Here is a 16,655-nt window from a genome sequence, read left to right on the forward strand (position 1 = left end):
ACAAATATCTGTAAGTCGCTTTGGATAAAAGGTCCAGCCAAGGAAATACTTTATCCTGGAGGTAGGAAATATACTTTTTAATGAAAAAAGTCACATCAAAACAGTTCAGGTGGGTAGCTGCGCCAGCATGCGTAGGCTGCAAAGGAACAATTGGTTTATTCCATGCTGAAAAGAGAAGAGAGAAAACGCAACGTTTCGGCTGTGGAAGAAGAATCCACAGCCGAAACGTCATATTTTCCCCACATCAAAACAGTAGATCAGCTACAATTGTGAAAAAGCAATTGTGCTGTTTTTTTCCCCCACTTTCATTATCATCTTTATAAATATGAAAAATAAAACTGGTTATATGGTGTTCTTTTGCCAATTGCTTTATTTCCCTTACGGAAAAAGGAAATTAAGAAATGGGTTCTGAAGTACCGCACTGTGCTCCCCAGAGTCTTCCAAACGAAGGACATAGACTTCAAGGTTCTAGTCTAAAATAATAGATTTGTACTGACTTTCAAGAACGAGAATCAAATCACGTCTTACAAGGACTGGTCCTGGGGGTGCATCTCACAGAAAATAATCCTGGTCCCTCACAGCTTCAAATGGATTACTAATGAGATGTAACACACACAGACCCTTAGTATGTCCACAAAACCTGTTTTGCTTCAAAGTAAGCACTGTCAATGAGTAGAATTTAACTCCATGTAGTCAATACAGTAAAGATTATTATTGTTATTATTGTTCAGCTGTGTGGGAGTTTGCTCACACATCACCGACTGCAAAGGCCAACTGGACAGACTGACCTCAAGTTGGGGATAAACAAGTTATTTTTAAAATGAGTCCAATGACAGATTTCACACATTTATTTCTCCCTGTTATTTGCTTGACATCTAGAGGTAATTTACCAGTGATACAATAAACGCCAAAAGTGTAGTTCGATACCACACATCAAGCAGGCTGGGTGGCAAGGTGGAACAGTGGTGAGCCCCAGGTTCAAATCCAGACATGAGAGGCTGTCACGGTTGTGTGCGATTCCTCCAGGGGCTCCCGTTTTCCCCAGCAGTCCTAAAACACACTGGTAGTTAAAGTGGCTTCTGGGAAAAGTGGCCTTGGTGTGAGTGTCTATGTGCGTGTCCCCCCGTGATGGACAGGCGTCCTGTCCAGGGTGTACCCTGCCTGGTGCCCGATGCTTGCTGAGCTAGGCTCTGGCTCCCTCGGGACCCTGAAATGGATGAAGCGGTTCGAAAATGGGATGGATGGATCAAGCAAGTCCTGAAATTCAATCTTTTGCATGAGGCAAATGCTGCAGAAACGCACCGGCCCACTGCACTAACAAGACTGAAGGAGCAAAGAATTAGGACAGCAGGAGCACAGAGCAGCACAACACCTCACCGTGTCTACAGTAATCCCAGAATCCTCCTGCCTGACAGAACTACATAGATCCATTAGGCCACTGTTAAGACTGAGCAAACCAGGAGTTTGAAAATGACTGGATGTAGAGTTTCTGCATCTGCTTTCCTGTAAGTGAAAAGTCCTTGGATCTCCAGGCACACAAAGCTGTTTCTTTCATTGCTCCTCCCCAAGCACCAACTAGAATCGGTCACGCTGTACCCTGCGATAGCGTCAAGCACCTCAGCCAGCAGGAAACCCCACCAGGGAACCAATCGAGTCAGCTGTTTTCTGCGGCCTCACCATCTCTGTGGATCAGTACCTACGGTACATTCTGCCAAACAGCCTCGTAGAGCTGGCCTGTTAGCCTACACTCACAGATGGGACCTGTTACAAAACTGGAACATAGGCTTCCTATCAGGATATGAAAGTTTTAAGGACTGACGTGGTGCAAAAAGCAGAATAACATTAGAACGTTTCATATCTATGATAAGGAAGACAAGGCCATCTGTCTCAACAACAATAACCCACTTGGGAGCTAGTAACTACCAACAAGAGTTAACTAACAAACTAACGAGGATCCCATCGTGCATTTCTGGAAAGAAGCCCAATTATTGGCTTCAACTGCATGGCCACAGAAGCGAGAGAAACCACTTGATCTAGTGTTTGGTTTTACAATTCTTCCCAAAATGATGAAAACTCACCACTATCCAGCTAGGGGTTCAGATAAAAAAAAAAGATGGACTCGCAGACACCTGATACACCGCGAACTGTACTACATTCATACCTCTGCGGAGGCCGACGGCTTAAATGCCCATCAACCCCAGGTAGCAGACAGGCCAGGTTACATCCGAACACGCGCGGAGACTCATTTGGCCCACCCAGCTCATTTCATCGCGGGAAGCTAACTGATCTGAGGATTTCACTCAGCCATTTCTCGGAGCCAGGATACTGGCTTCGACAGCCTGGCCAGGCAGCCCGTTCCCAGACACCCACAGCACATGTGACTCTTGATCCGTGCAGCTTCCCAAATCATGTTGCTTCCACCCATCTAATTAGGTGCATCGTCCGCCTTCCCAATTTCACACATCAGGAAGCAAAATGGCAGGACGGTCTCCGTGTCCTTAGAAGACGGCATAAGTTCCAGTCATTAGGGAAGCATTAAAGGGACACTCAGGGGCAGAGCAGCTGGAAGATTCCTGAATAACGGGAGGAAAAACACAACCTCAACAGAATCATTCATCCTGAGTAACTCATTTTGCTCACCGAGAAAAACCAGAGCTCGTCTTGAAACAATTACGCAGCTTAACCTATTGATGAGAGGACAAGGCAATGCTTTACTTGATCTACTAAAGCAGATGCTTTCATGCCTTGCTGCTATCTTGACCAAACTAAAGAAGCTACACTCATCTGGAAGTAAAATGCTTCTGTTGGTATGCTCTCCTCTTCTAAGCAGGGCTCGGGCTGCTCAGAGTCCATGTTTTACCACTCATTTCCTGTACCGGGGGGGGGGGGGTGAGAAGGAAGTGTCTGCTTGGAAAACGAGGGCTGGAGATTCTCTTGGATAATCAGTGAGGGAGTTTTCAGGCCTTTCCTCCCGGCTGCTCTGTATGCCTGCTCTTACACAAACGAGCATCTGCTCAACAAGTATTTTCAACGGGCACCTCAACGAAGCACACACTCAAGGCCAACACGTGATCCTTCATCTACGGATTTTCCCCAACGGCTTTAGAAAACCTTTCCACATATTTTGAGACAGTGACTCAAGTCAGGAAGTTATTTCCAAATTAGATTTAGGAACATTTCCCCTAAAAAAAGACAATGTGGTATACATTAAAGTCCAGATGATTCAGTTTCTATGTTGCTATAGGTATACATCCAATCAATGTGAATCCAAGAATAATCTCAAGTCTGAAATGGTGGATTCTGTACTTCCCTGGAAATTCATTTCCATAATTTTAAATTTGCCTGCTGACAGATATAATTATCGGCCCAAGTAGCCGGTCTGATAGGAAGCTAAATGATTTAAGGCCCTTGTCCAGCTACTTCTTGAAAGAAGCCAGAGTACAGGCAACATGGCTGGGTATCACGTTCTACACCACCCTTTCTGTAAAGAAGTACATACTGTTTGAAGTATTAAATGTACTTCAGCACAGTGATCAGAAGTGATGATAAGAAGGCTAAACTGCCAATTCATCGAGTAGACCTTGTCAATTCATGAGTAGTCGCTCAGATTTTAAAGTCATGGGGATACTCGGACGGAAAACATCTGTTGATTAAACCATGTTGCTCATTGTTCCACCAGTATTTCTATCACAGATACACACCCAGTCGCCCCACCAGGGGCTGGCAAAGAAAAGGCGAGTTGTTCATGCGAAGCCAAGAGCTGGCCTTTGTTGTTTTAGTGGCTCCCTACTGCATCTGTCTTCTCGTACATTTTACAGCAAGACCGCATGCCCCTTCCCGCAAGTCAGACGCTCCAGGAGAGATGCATTCTCTGCGTTTCCCTCGCACCCACCCGGGCGACAGCTACCTCACACGAGGCGCACAGATCCAGCCCTGGGCTAATTCGGGATGTTGCAGACCTCCGGAAACGCTTGCCGTAAATATGTTTTGGAAGTCTTCTTTTGTCTCGCTGTTGGCGGAAGGTTTCCATGAGACTGACGTGAGAAAAGGAGTTAAAGAGCAGCCTTTCAGAGGGACAGCAGTATATTCCGACAGTTGACTTTGGCTGCCAAGACGCTGCAGTTTTTCAAAGACCCAAGACGGGGTCTACAATGCAGCTGGGGACCACAGCCACACATTCTCAGCAGAGGCACAACGAACACAGCCCTGTCTCCCCTCTCTTTGCGTTCTGAGGGGGGTCAAGCGGTGTTTCGTTTAGGACTTAAATCACTGCCGCTCTACACGGCCCAGGAACACCTCTGGGAGCACTGGCTGTCTGGCTGCAGGGAAAAGGAGGGCAAAAAAAAAATCCCATCTTTGAACTGCGCCCCCACACCATACAATAGTGTTTGACTGAAAAGACCATGACTGTTAGCTGAGCTGTAAGGAGTACGGAGTACAAAGACATCCAACTTTTTAAGCCTCTTCTGCATTTTAGCAGCCACCTATTCTTAAATCCCACAGCATTAGGCTATTTTGAACAACTCTTAAAATAACTGAGCTAGTGATTAGTCTGAGAACGGTGCTCAGGATCACGCATGTAATCAAGTGACTCTTTCTCCCTGTTAAGGACGTGTTTTGAGACCCTGCCTGAGGCAACGTGGATTGTACGAACGTGACCTAGAGGAATGAGGGAGACGATTCCACCACACCAGGTCAAAACATGCAGCTGCCTTGCTAAGCATTTGGTTCAGAAGTCAGATAACCTTTTTGTTGAGGTGGCAATCAGGTGCTAATTGAAAACGCACTATAAAACTTGCAGGACCCTGGTCCTTGAGGGCCAGACTCGACCATCCCTTTGGTTAAATCCCACATGGATTGTACTCCGATTTCTGAGTCTTACTGTGTAGATTTACACCTCTCATTTTATTGCTCGTTTCTTTAAAAAAAAAAAAGAACAGCCTCTGGGGAAAACGAGTCCTACTGTAAGTGATTTCTTGGTACTCATTTAGAAAGATAGCTTAAGCTAACTTTGCAGCACTTAGAGCTACTCTATAGCTGCATTACAGTACCTATAAAGTCGCTTCACAAGTTGCTACACTACACTTATATCTCATGGCATGAAATAAGATTCCAAACAGCTGCATAAATTTCATCCTGTGAAATGTTGGCATATTTACAATACATATCCTTTAACCTGACCAAAGTCAATCAATCCATAACCTCATTAGAATCATGACATAGGATATCTGCAGAAAGATGTTTCCATAAGCAAAGATGCTATAAAAGAAAAAGAAATAGTGCCCAAAAACACATGCTTATGGAAGGCTGAAAAACAGACTGAGGCTTTAGCTATTTAATGATGGAAAAGAGTAAAAGAAACATAAGCCACGCAGTCAAATTATTCCTACAACTTCTGAAAATTCTCTAGTATAGAAAACCCCAAAGCTGTGCAAGACCAGCCTACTGAGCGCATGTTCAGTTGCTCCATGGACGGATAAAAACCAAAATATATTCATCCATCCAGAAGTCATATCACCCTGTAACTCACAACTGGCAGCCCCACTGAAGCTCAGCAGGTGTGAGCCTGGTCAGTACCTGGATAGGAGACCTCCTGGGAAAAACTAAGGTTGCTGCTGGAAGAGGTGTTAGTGGGGCCAGCAGGGGGCGCTCACCATGTGGGTCCTAATGTGGGTCCTAATGCCCCAGTATAGTGACGGGGACACTGTACTGTAAACAGGCGCTGTCCTTCGGATGAGACGTAAAACCGAGGTCCTGACTCTCTGGGGTCATTAAAAATCCCAGGGCGTCTCTCGAAAAGAGTAGGGGTGTAACCCCAGCGTCCTGGCCAAATTTCCCAATGGCCCTTACCAATCATGGCTACCTAATAATCCCCATCTATGAATTGGCTTCATTACTCTGCTCTCCTCCACTGACAGCTGATGTGTGGGGAGTGTTCTGGCGCACTATGGCTGCCGTCGCATCATCCAGGTGGTGGTGGTGGAGGGGAGCCCCCATTACCTGTAAAGCGCTTTGAGTGGAGTGTCCAGAAAAGCGCTATATAAGTGTAAGCAATTATTATTATTAATCTTCTAACCTCTTGCAATTCAGAGCCTGAGTCTTTGGCAAGCGAAGGGCACAAGGCAGAATACACCCTAGATGGGATGCCAGCGTATCACAGGACGGAGACAGAGGAACACAGACGCACTCACACCAGGGCCAGTTTTTCCAGAAGCCAATTAACCTTCCAGTATGTCAGTATGGGTGGAAACCCCACAGGAACATAGGTAGAATGTACAAAACCCATGCTGACAGCACCCCAGGGACCCAGAGCTATGAGACAACAATGCTAACCACTGTGTCACTGTGCCACCCACAGTATATTCAACAGACCCCCAAATATTTGCTCCACATAATTCAGATTTCCAAACGGTGATTCAAAGTGAAGGGGGAACATCCAAGACCTTCAACTCTTAAAAGCAGGGCGGTGTGAAAGAAAACCGCCATGCTGAAGAATTTAAAACAGACTGGGAAGGAAGTTATTTCACTGAAGAAACAAAGCTAGGAGGTTCATTTCTTTGGTCAGTCTACCCGAGTTTTAAACCTTGTCGGATTCTGCGGACGTGCAGAGATGAGAAAAAGAACGAAAAAATTAAAGCTTCCATTAATTCAAAGTCTTACAAAAATAAAAAAAGCTTCTATCTCTAGAAAAATCAATCATTCGTATTTTATGTACAATAAATAAAAACAAAAAAGCAGTCTGTGACCGCCGTGCAGCCTTCTTCCCAGCTCCAGAAAATTTGTCTTCAAGTCAGTGAATAAAAATGAGTTAAGAAGACATTTCTCATGGTGAGCAGCATTTAATTGACGTTCTTTTTCGACTTCTCTCCAAGTTCAGAGTATCTTAACTGCACTGTTATTTCCCGATTTCACACTAAGGATGTGTCAGGAAATCAAGATGACTTGAAGTTCTTCTCTGCCAAGACATCCTGCAATTAACACACTTCAAGTTTTCAGGTAGTATGACAGTTAAATATAATGCAGAAAAAAAACAGATCAAAACATTTAAGGATTAGTCATAAGTATTCCAAGTCAAATCAAATCAATGCAAATAGAGCTCTGAAATGTCACTAGACAAATTAGGAATCCCCCATCAAGAGCAGACATGCTCAGGGGCAGAGCTCTCCTGGATACTTTCTCTGACCAGCCCTGCTGAAAACTAGTGAACTGCACAGTTCAATCCCAGCACGTTACTTCCCTCATCACAAGCCCGAGTGATTGTGAGCGCTCTCCGGGGGGGGTGCCACAGAACGGGGACATATTTTTCAATTCGATTCCAGGTGCTTTATTAGCATGACCGATGGGTATAATCAGTGTTGCCAAAGCAAATAAAAATTCACAAAACAAAAAATAAAATCTACAGACATTTACAATAAAGACATATCATAGAATATTTACATATACTGTAAACATATTGGGAGACAGACTCGCTGTCCCTCAGGCTGTGACAGGAGATCACATACTGGGCTGCCAGTTCAACTCCTCCCTCTCCCAGTAGGATTGGGACCCGTTGTGATTCTGGCAGGTGTGGGAACTCTGGGACTAGATTTCTGAATTTAGGGAAGAATGTTTCGCTGATATACCTTGTTCCTTCGTGAGCATCAAGAAAGCATTACAAACGTATTTACAGTATAAGAGATCTGTGCTTCCTAGCTTTGTGGCCGTGTGATTTCACTGATCTCCGTGCTTCCCAAATCCCCAAACTTTGCAATGCCCCGGAAATGGAGATGAACCCCAGTGAGCACTTTCTATCCTTATTCTTCTTTCAGAAAAGCATCTTAGGCAGCCCACATCGTCCAGACGTCCAAGCATCAAAACACATGATCAAGAGGAAGGTAATGGACTTGTTTGGCTTCTAATAGCATATAGGCATAAGGATCTCATGAAACCAGTTACTGAAGGCAATGGTTTCCAATTGCATGGATGGGCAGATCCATTCAGACACCACCTGTTGTGTAAAGAAGGCTCTTAGTCCTAAATGTATTCTCTAATTTCTGCTTCTGCATTCTGCTACTAGTTTCATTGTTGTTGAAATAATCCATCAAGTTCAATCGGTCAAGGTTTCAGAATTTAGAATACTTGTTTCAAGACACCCTGTTCCAAAATGAAGAGATTCAGCCGAGTTTAAATGTGCATGGTGTTCCTTTTTAATATCCTACACGGTGCCAGTGTTAACCTCATGCTGATTCTGTCTTTTCCATGTACAGCACAGCACAGGTGTATATTGCAGGGCAAGACATCTGTTTATTTAGGTCTAGTGTCTGTATGACAGCTCATCGGTTTTCCATACAAAGCATCGTGGGCCCTTTGAGAAGGACATGAATTACACTATCAGCTTCTCAAAACACACAAATAGAAGCCTTATGAAGACTGCTTTAAAAATATTCAGTATGGCAGTGTGCTACATTCAATAATATCCATTCCATATCTGTCAACTGGCAACAATAATTGCTTGCCCATCTTGTGCTTTACACAGGGAACATTAAGTTAATACATCACTAAGCCTCTTAGATCAACAAGAGGCACTGCCTTACCAATAGGTAATGGGGATATGGAACAAGCTATCACTCATGTGGTTAAAGCAGATACCCTTTCTTGAAAAAATGGCTGGATGAGATCCTAAGATCAATTATTTACTAACTACAGTACCAAACAGCCTTGAGGGGCTAACTCCTCTCATTTGCAATCCGCGTTCTCATAAACCTATTAAAAAGACTTAACACAGAGAAGTCTATCAATACAACTCTGAAAAGTCTTTTCCAAACCAGACTAAAAAGGTAGACAGGTTTCAACCAATGATGGACAGAGCAGTCCACTGTGGCTCACGTGAAGGACGAAGGTAAAACAAAAAAAGAAAAGGCAAGTTGCATACAAACACAATTCAAGTTTCAAAGTTTCACCATTGTGCTTTAGAAACAAAGAGGTCATAGATGCTCTTTAGAGATCAGTACACAATTTTTCATCATCATTCACCCATCATTCAGGTGGCAGCTACACATTAGTGGTAGTTCAAGGAGTCCCATTAGCTGTACAGCGCTTTGAGTGGAGTGTCCGGAAAAGTGCCATGTAAGTATAAAAAAATAAGATGATGTTATACTGTTCTTAATTTTAAAAGGACATTAAAATAATTAATGGCTTTATCAATTCAACATTTTTGCTGGAAACACATTTTCTAGAACACAGAGTGCTGGATGTGTTAATTTTGTTAATTTACTTTCTAGCTACAAAAGAAAGGAGTTCTCAGAGCTGAAGTGATCAGGCTTATAACATGCACTGCCCTGATCCCCGGAATACACTCCCTATTCCACTGATACTTCCTGGTTTTGTAGCCAATAATTTTTCCACTTGGGAGAAAACGCACACACCGACGGAAAATCAGCAGCTTTACTTGAATAAAATTAGAAAACGGTACTGTGGTCACTCACGCGCAGAGTGTGAGTAACTCTGTGGTACTGTAGAAGAGGAAACATCTCCTCCTCTGGACTAACACAAGATGCTTTGTTACTCCTAAACCCTTTTGCCTAAACCCTCTTTCCTTTCTGTATGAGTGCTTTTCTCCAGGCACATTCCAATCAATCATTTTCAGCACTATTTGCACAGAAATTACAGTAGTTCACAGCTTAGTAGATTCAGCACTGACATCGTCTGCAGTACTACGTATCACCTTCTATCCCTCTTTACAATCCCACTCCTGCTCTGTGAATTACAGAGGAACTGCAGTCCCAATTTCTTAGACCAGTTATTAATTCTCGGTAACAAAATACATTTATTGACGTATAGAACATTTTTACAAATTTTGAATAAAGCACAGCATTTTTACTTGGTGAAAGTACTGTATATTGCCATGTTGTTGTTGTAAGAGTTTTGAGGAATTGTGATGTGAAGCTGCCCTTCCTGCTCACTAGTCACTAATAATTAATGTAATAAGATGTAATGAATAAGTACAGGTTGTGAAGCAGACATTTCACTGCAGAATCATGATCTGCAAGCAGAGTTAACAAGTAGTATTTGTAGGCAAAACTGTCGAGAGCAATATTTCTATTGGATTAAAAGAGATGTATTCACGAGCTGCTTTGCCTCATCTAATGTTTTGTTGCTTCATTCTAAATCGCAGAACATGGAGCTGCACATACCTGGAAACTTCTTTTCCTAATTTGCGATGTAAAGTGAAGGTTTTACAAGTTACTGTGTACCTTTTACTTTTATTGGGGTTTGAAACACTCATCAATGCTGGTTCCTTTAAATCCAGAAATATAAAAATATCGCTGTGGTTTCACTTTAATAAATACAGGAAAAAGAAAAGTTTTTGGCTTATGGCATGCCTACAGAAGTGCTATGTGTTTGTACGACTGCTTGTTTACAGAGACTATCATTCATATGCACATAATATACCATTCATGTGCAACAGCACAGAGTAAGCACACAGCATTAGCTGCTGTTTGTGCAAATACTCCGATGATCCCAGACAGTGCTTTAGTGAACTTGGTGGTTTAGAGACTCAAGCACAACTGTCAGGAGATCACAATATTTTGACGTCTTCTCGTGCAGTCACATTCTACGTGAGCAACACAGCTGTTTCTGTTATGAAACATCAGCTTAAAAGGTAAAACCCTTTTATGAAGGATTAAGGAATTTGATAATACATTAATGGAAGTGCTACAAAGCTGAATGTATTAGTACAGTGATTTTTCTCCTTGTTGTTCCTAGAAGCTATCAGAACAAAATTGTGTCTTTCCCGTAATTACTGGAAAGGCTATGGTAATATCGCTAGAGTCTGCATTTGTGCTCGGTCCTCTTCAGCAGATAATCAATGAAGTGCATCAGAGCTCCTAGATGCAGGCAGCTGCGTTGTCATCACATTAGTATTACCGTGTTCGCTTTAAATACAATTGACAAGCTGTGCACCAATAAACGCAAGATCTCATAGCACAGATCAATATCTGGGAGCAGGAGCAGCGAAATGCGTTTCAGCCGTTGCAATGAGCTCCGATGTTCTGCGTTAAGAGCTTCATGAGCCTCTCACACCTTGTCAAATTTCTCATCACTAACAAGAGAGCACAGAAATATTAGGCTCTCATCGCTGCATAATGCAAATAACTGACAGCGACCTCAGCATGAAAGCAAATGTTATGGGGTTTTTTTTGAGGCACTGACCTAGTTAAAAATAAAAACTTAATTTTAAGATTTGGTCTTCTGGCCTGCATGCCGACTACATTATTTGGTATCTCAAAGTCGTCCCTCTGTAGGCGTGTACACATGGACAGTTTCATTACTGCTTCTCTCCCTCTGCATAGTAAGGTCTCCCCAGTAGCTTTACCCTGCCCTACTACTCCTTTACAGCGTCCAGTCCATGGTATCACCCCAGCGTTTGAGCCAAGCTTCCAAGATAGGCTCCCAGGTGCCGTGACCCCTGCCCGAAATGAGCAGCTTCCTATTATTAAGCAGGCCTGTAGATAAACCATTCCCCAAAGAAACACAAGAACAAACTGTATTAATGACCCATATTGACAGCCGTCATTAGACAAGCACATCTCTTCTTCCTCAGGGGTCCTCCATGCGTGCTGGGGTCTTCTGTTCAAAGGCCCTCTATTTAACAAACAACTCAATGACACACGAAATTCACATTATGCTGTGCAAAAAAAAAAGGCTTCTCATCCTGTTCCCACAGAATTCTCTCTCAGTTTCCCAATATTGCAACCCATTACACGACTCCGATATGGCACCTAAGACGTGACTCTGTTTGTCCACAATACCTGTACCAGGTCTGAACTCAGTTCAACAAGCCATCAACAGTTCTCAGAACACGAGAACCAAGCAAAGTGAGTTTCGAAGGAGAACACAACCAGGCTTCGAACTTTAAAGATATTGTATTCTTCAAGAATGGATGACATGACGTGACTACACAAAAGGTATTAACATACAGGACAGCATCTTGGAACGTACTGCAGTATCGCAATCTCACATGATTCAAAACAGCTTTTTCCATCCTTTCTGCATTCTTGGTGCAGTTCACCGACTCTTTCAACAGAGGACAAAGCCGCCAGCTCCTACCTTGACTGCAGACGCCTGCTTGGAAGCTTCTCCAGTAGGGACTGGATCGCCAAGCCGCTCAGCTCTCCGAGACTGCAGAGAAGAAAAAGAAACGGTGAACACTCAGGAATCCACCGGCGGAGCAGAAGAGCCCATCACAAAACAACAGAAAGATTAAAAACAAGATAAACCCATTTGGCTCATCTTGCTTGTCCCATTGCTACATACAATTTTACAGAAGCAGCCTATTTAAAAAAAAATAACACAGGTGCCAAAGTGGAAGAACGTGTGAAAGGACTCACTTTGCACTGGGGCAACCAAGATATAAGCAAACACACAAAGGCTTAAGATACATGCTACAGAGAAGAGACACATGGGGAAGAGGTCACACCATGTCATGTTATTAAACCCCACTGACCAAGCCCCCAGAGCCAGCTGTGATAAGACGCGCTCCCTGATCAAGGTGTCGATAATTGTGCTTCATGTACGGCATCATCCACGCCTCTCTCAAGATAATGGCTGCAATCGATGGACTAAGCTGTATTTTTCCCCGAAGTGATGTTCAGATGCTAAGGTAAATAGGAACGAGCACAGCAACATCACAGTCTTATTACACTGCAGTTTAAGCTCTGTATATAAAAAACACACAGTAACCATTGATAATGACACTTCCTCTTTCTAGTGCAGTATCACCAAGATCTCTTTCAGACAGTTGAACACACTGAACTGCTGGCACCTTGCCGTTTTCGTTTTATTTTGCACACCAAGCTGGTATTACCAGGAAGCTTCAATGCCCAAAGGGCTTAAACAAGCTGCTTGAGCATTCGTATTTGTGACATTTTCCACTTTATAAAACCGAGCCTATTCTCCTTGCTTTGCGAGCGCTGCTCAGAGCGTCCAGACCCCAAAGACCGAGAGATCAGTGATGAGTGAGAGCTCTCTGCATACTGGACTGCATGCAGGCTTAAGTGCCCCACATTACTGTGTGAACTGCACCATGACTGCACTGCTTCCAGTGCTCTCTCTGAAAAGGACCACCACCATCCAGCCTTGTGCCCAGCCCGAGGAAGCCAAAATTATTAGAATTCACCATAGTCATGAAACATGATTAATAATGTGCATCTGTGTGTTTAAGTATGCACACCTACATACTTCTAAAAACGCAGTATTAAAGACCCCAGTTCCACCCAACAAAATCAGTTAAGATGCAACCTCTTGATTCTAAACTGGACTTTAAAAAGGGTTTGTTCATATCATTCTTTACCTTTTGAATGAGAACAACAAATTAATTCCAATGCATGCTGAAACCTTCAGTGGACCTTAGGAGCACTCAACAGAACTAGCTATTGAACAGCGTTTTAGTAAGGCACTGTTTATCCACAGAGGTGGAGCAAGCAACGACCTTTGGGTACAAAAAGGAACATGTAAAAATCTAAACACTGAAAAAAAGGCTCCTGCGCCTCTGCGCTTTTACTTTAATTGGATATTATAAAACTTTATAAAATACAGCTGCATGCCAAGCAACCACTTGCGATTTACATAACAAATGCAGTTAACTTCAGACCAGTGAGAAAAAGACGGGTTTATTGCAGCACATGAGGAAATTTGCATGCAAAATTGATACTTGCAGCCTTCCTCTCATATACAACATCAACCTTGCACAGCAGTTTTAAAAGACCTTGCAATACCATCTGTTATCGCTTAAATTAGCAATGCATATGATTTGCAGGAAATGTCTTTGGACTTTTTTTTTTTTTGCATTTTAACAGGGCTATACAGCTGATCGGCGCTCAGCAATAATGATTTCATTCATTACAGAAGGTTTACCTTCTACGGATGTCTGGCAAAGATGATGATATTTCCTGATGCAGGCTTACATCTCAGGTGCTATGCTCAATCAAAAAGGATCATTAACTCCATTAACTCAGAGGTCAATCTGGAAGACCTGGATTTATTAGTGACATCCCACATTATGTTTCATGTGGTGTCTCATGAGCACACATGCAAAGAGAAATCACCATCATGACACTAACATTAACCAGTTTGTGTTTTCTCTTCACATCTGTAGAATTCCAAGCTGTAGTGAAGCAAAGTAATAACCGATTTGGTTTTCAAACACAATTTGCATATTTTCACATACAGCAGGCTACAGTGCCAACACCATTTGCGACATACAGCAACGTGACACAAATATGTGTTTGTAAACGCACAGCATTTAGCTTTAAAAATACACAAGTTCCTTCCTTCCAAACCTGCAAAAAAAATTTGAAAGCAGTGCCGCTCAATCACGGCTGACGTTTTCTCAAATCTCACATTATACCTGAATTTACCAGATCTATATTTAAGATAAAATCAGAATGCAAAAAGACTTGAACTGTAGAGCCTCTTACAGGTATCTTACTTTTGAGATCTGATCAGTCTTCACTTGCCCTTCGATGTTTGGTGTTATGGTCAGTATTGATTTGTGTTCAAGGCTAAACTACAGGAAAGAGGAAATATGATGTAGTTTTATTTATCCAACTGAAGTTTAATTAAATACTAAAAACACACCGAGGACATTAAGTCGACAGAACACGTAAAAATATACTGTGCATCACAACAACAACAACAACAACAACAACAACAACAACAACATAAGCTGGAACAGATCAGATCTACAATAACAAATAGGAAAACCACATTTTTCATCACATTGATCTTACAGCCAGATGGTATAAAACATACTTATAACATGTTCTAATGTTATAAAACAGGTCCAAAAGATACCAATTTGAAACCAAAGAAAGTTCACACGTCCCGTTATTGGAATGACAGGGGATGTTTTGCAAGATGGAATGGTTAAATGATTTAAAATCCCTACTGAGAACTGTCTGAACCTATTCTTCACTTCAGGAACACTGCTCCATACCCAAGGCCATACGAGAGAAATACTGGCTACCATAGTGTGAATTACTTTAAACATTGTATATTTAGGAAAAAGTATAATTTGGACAGATTTGTTTTTGTGGCATCAAATTTGGACAGTAACAAACATTAAACATGCACACACAAAAATGCAACAGACTTCCATAGCTTCAGTAATAAATAAACTGCTCATGCAGACACAACACATCTTTTCAAAATGAGACATGACAATGTCTTCTTTTGGATCTTTTACTCCTTTCGGATTGAGAACACAACAAACCAGCTCTGTGACACTCGAGCGCCCCACAATGTCAGAGGTGCTGATAAAAATTAGAAAAAGATCTTATGAGAGGCAAAGTGTATGTCTCCCCATTTCATGTGCAAATGACCATTATCCCAACATGCTCCTATTGGCAAAACCTTGTATTTAAAAAAAAAAACAAGTGGAATATGGGCCCATCAGTGAAAGTACACAACCTGCAATGACTTACCTACATACAATGCAATAATAATAATAATAATAATTGCTTACACTCCACTCAAAGCGCTTTACAGGTAATGGGGACCACCCTCAATCCCCACCAGTGTGCAGCCCCACCTGGATGATGCGACGGCAGCCAGAGTGCACCAGAACTCTCCCCACACATCAGCTCTCAGTGGGGAGGAGAGCAGAGTGATGAAGCCAGTTCAGAGATAGGGATTATTAGGAGGCCATGAGTGGTAAGAGCCAATGCGAAATTTGGCCAGGACGCTGGGGTTACACCCCTACTCCTTTCGAGAAACGCCCTGGGATTTTTAACGACCACAGAGAGTCAGGACCTCGGTTTTACATCTCATCTGAAGGACGGCGCCTGCTTACATATAGTGTCCCCGTCACTATACTGGGGCATTAGGACCCACACAGACCGCAGAGTGAGCGCTCCCTACTGGCCCCACTAACACCTCTTCCAGCAGCAACCTTAGCTTTCCCAGGAGGTCTCCCATCCAGGTACTGACCAGGCTCACACCTGCTGAGCTCCAGTGGGCTGCCAGTTGTGAGTTGCAGGGTGATATGGCTGCTGGCTACAAATGCAAACACCACCAGACCAATTTGCATTGCATCTATCTATACTTTTATACCCAAACTCTAAAAGCGTCTAAAAACACTGAGTGACTCGCACAAATGCAACACTTCAGCGTTGATCAAACAAGAACAAAAATCCCCACGCAAGCATTTTAGTGCGTGAATAATTGAACGCGTAAGGGCTGGAACGCTTCAAAATACTTGTAGGACCAATTAAGTTGTGCCGATTCTCTTTGTAAAATCAAGAACGTAGATTCCCTGGATTTCAGCTGGTGCCGCTGAATTATTTGTGACACCTTCAAAGACGGATGTTTTTTCACTGGCATGCAGGCCAGACACTTGTCAGCCTACTGCCTCTGAGCAGCCCTGGCTTTAAGAGCTCAGTGCCAACAGGAAGACTATGGCTCACCACAGAAGGTCACACAAAATCACTATACAGTATCACACACTTGATGGTGCCGTTTAATAAATATTTAAGCAGTACTAAACGAAATTAGGTCTTGCACTTTCCTACGGTAAAACTGTAAAATGTGACTGAAATGAAGGAGAAATACTAAGATTCCTGACATTCAGACTTCGACATTATCCTAACTGAAATATCTTTTCCCCTGTGTACTCC

At 42.7% G+C, this 16,655-nt stretch overlaps 1 protein-coding gene across 6 annotated transcripts in view; it reads right to left on the minus strand.

The window, feature by feature from the left end:
• The window catches only part of strbp (spermatid perinuclear RNA binding protein), a 97,178-nt gene that overhangs the window by 44,035 nt on the left and 36,488 nt on the right, over nt 1–16,655 (minus strand). For all 6 annotated transcript variants that reach the window (XM_088940520.1, XM_088940522.1, XM_088940521.1 and 3 more), the window contains exon 3: nt 12,091–12,162. The gene's annotated coding sequence lies outside the window, so the exon portion shown is untranslated. The remainder of the gene's footprint in view (nt 1–12,090; nt 12,163–16,655) is intronic.

The sequence above is a fragment of the Atractosteus spatula genome, chromosome 23, assembly GCF_055471065.1.
Source record: "Atractosteus spatula isolate fAtrSpa1 chromosome 23, fAtrSpa1.hap1, whole genome shotgun sequence".
In the NCBI taxonomy this organism is placed as follows: Eukaryota; Metazoa; Chordata; class Actinopteri; order Semionotiformes; family Lepisosteidae; genus Atractosteus; species Atractosteus spatula.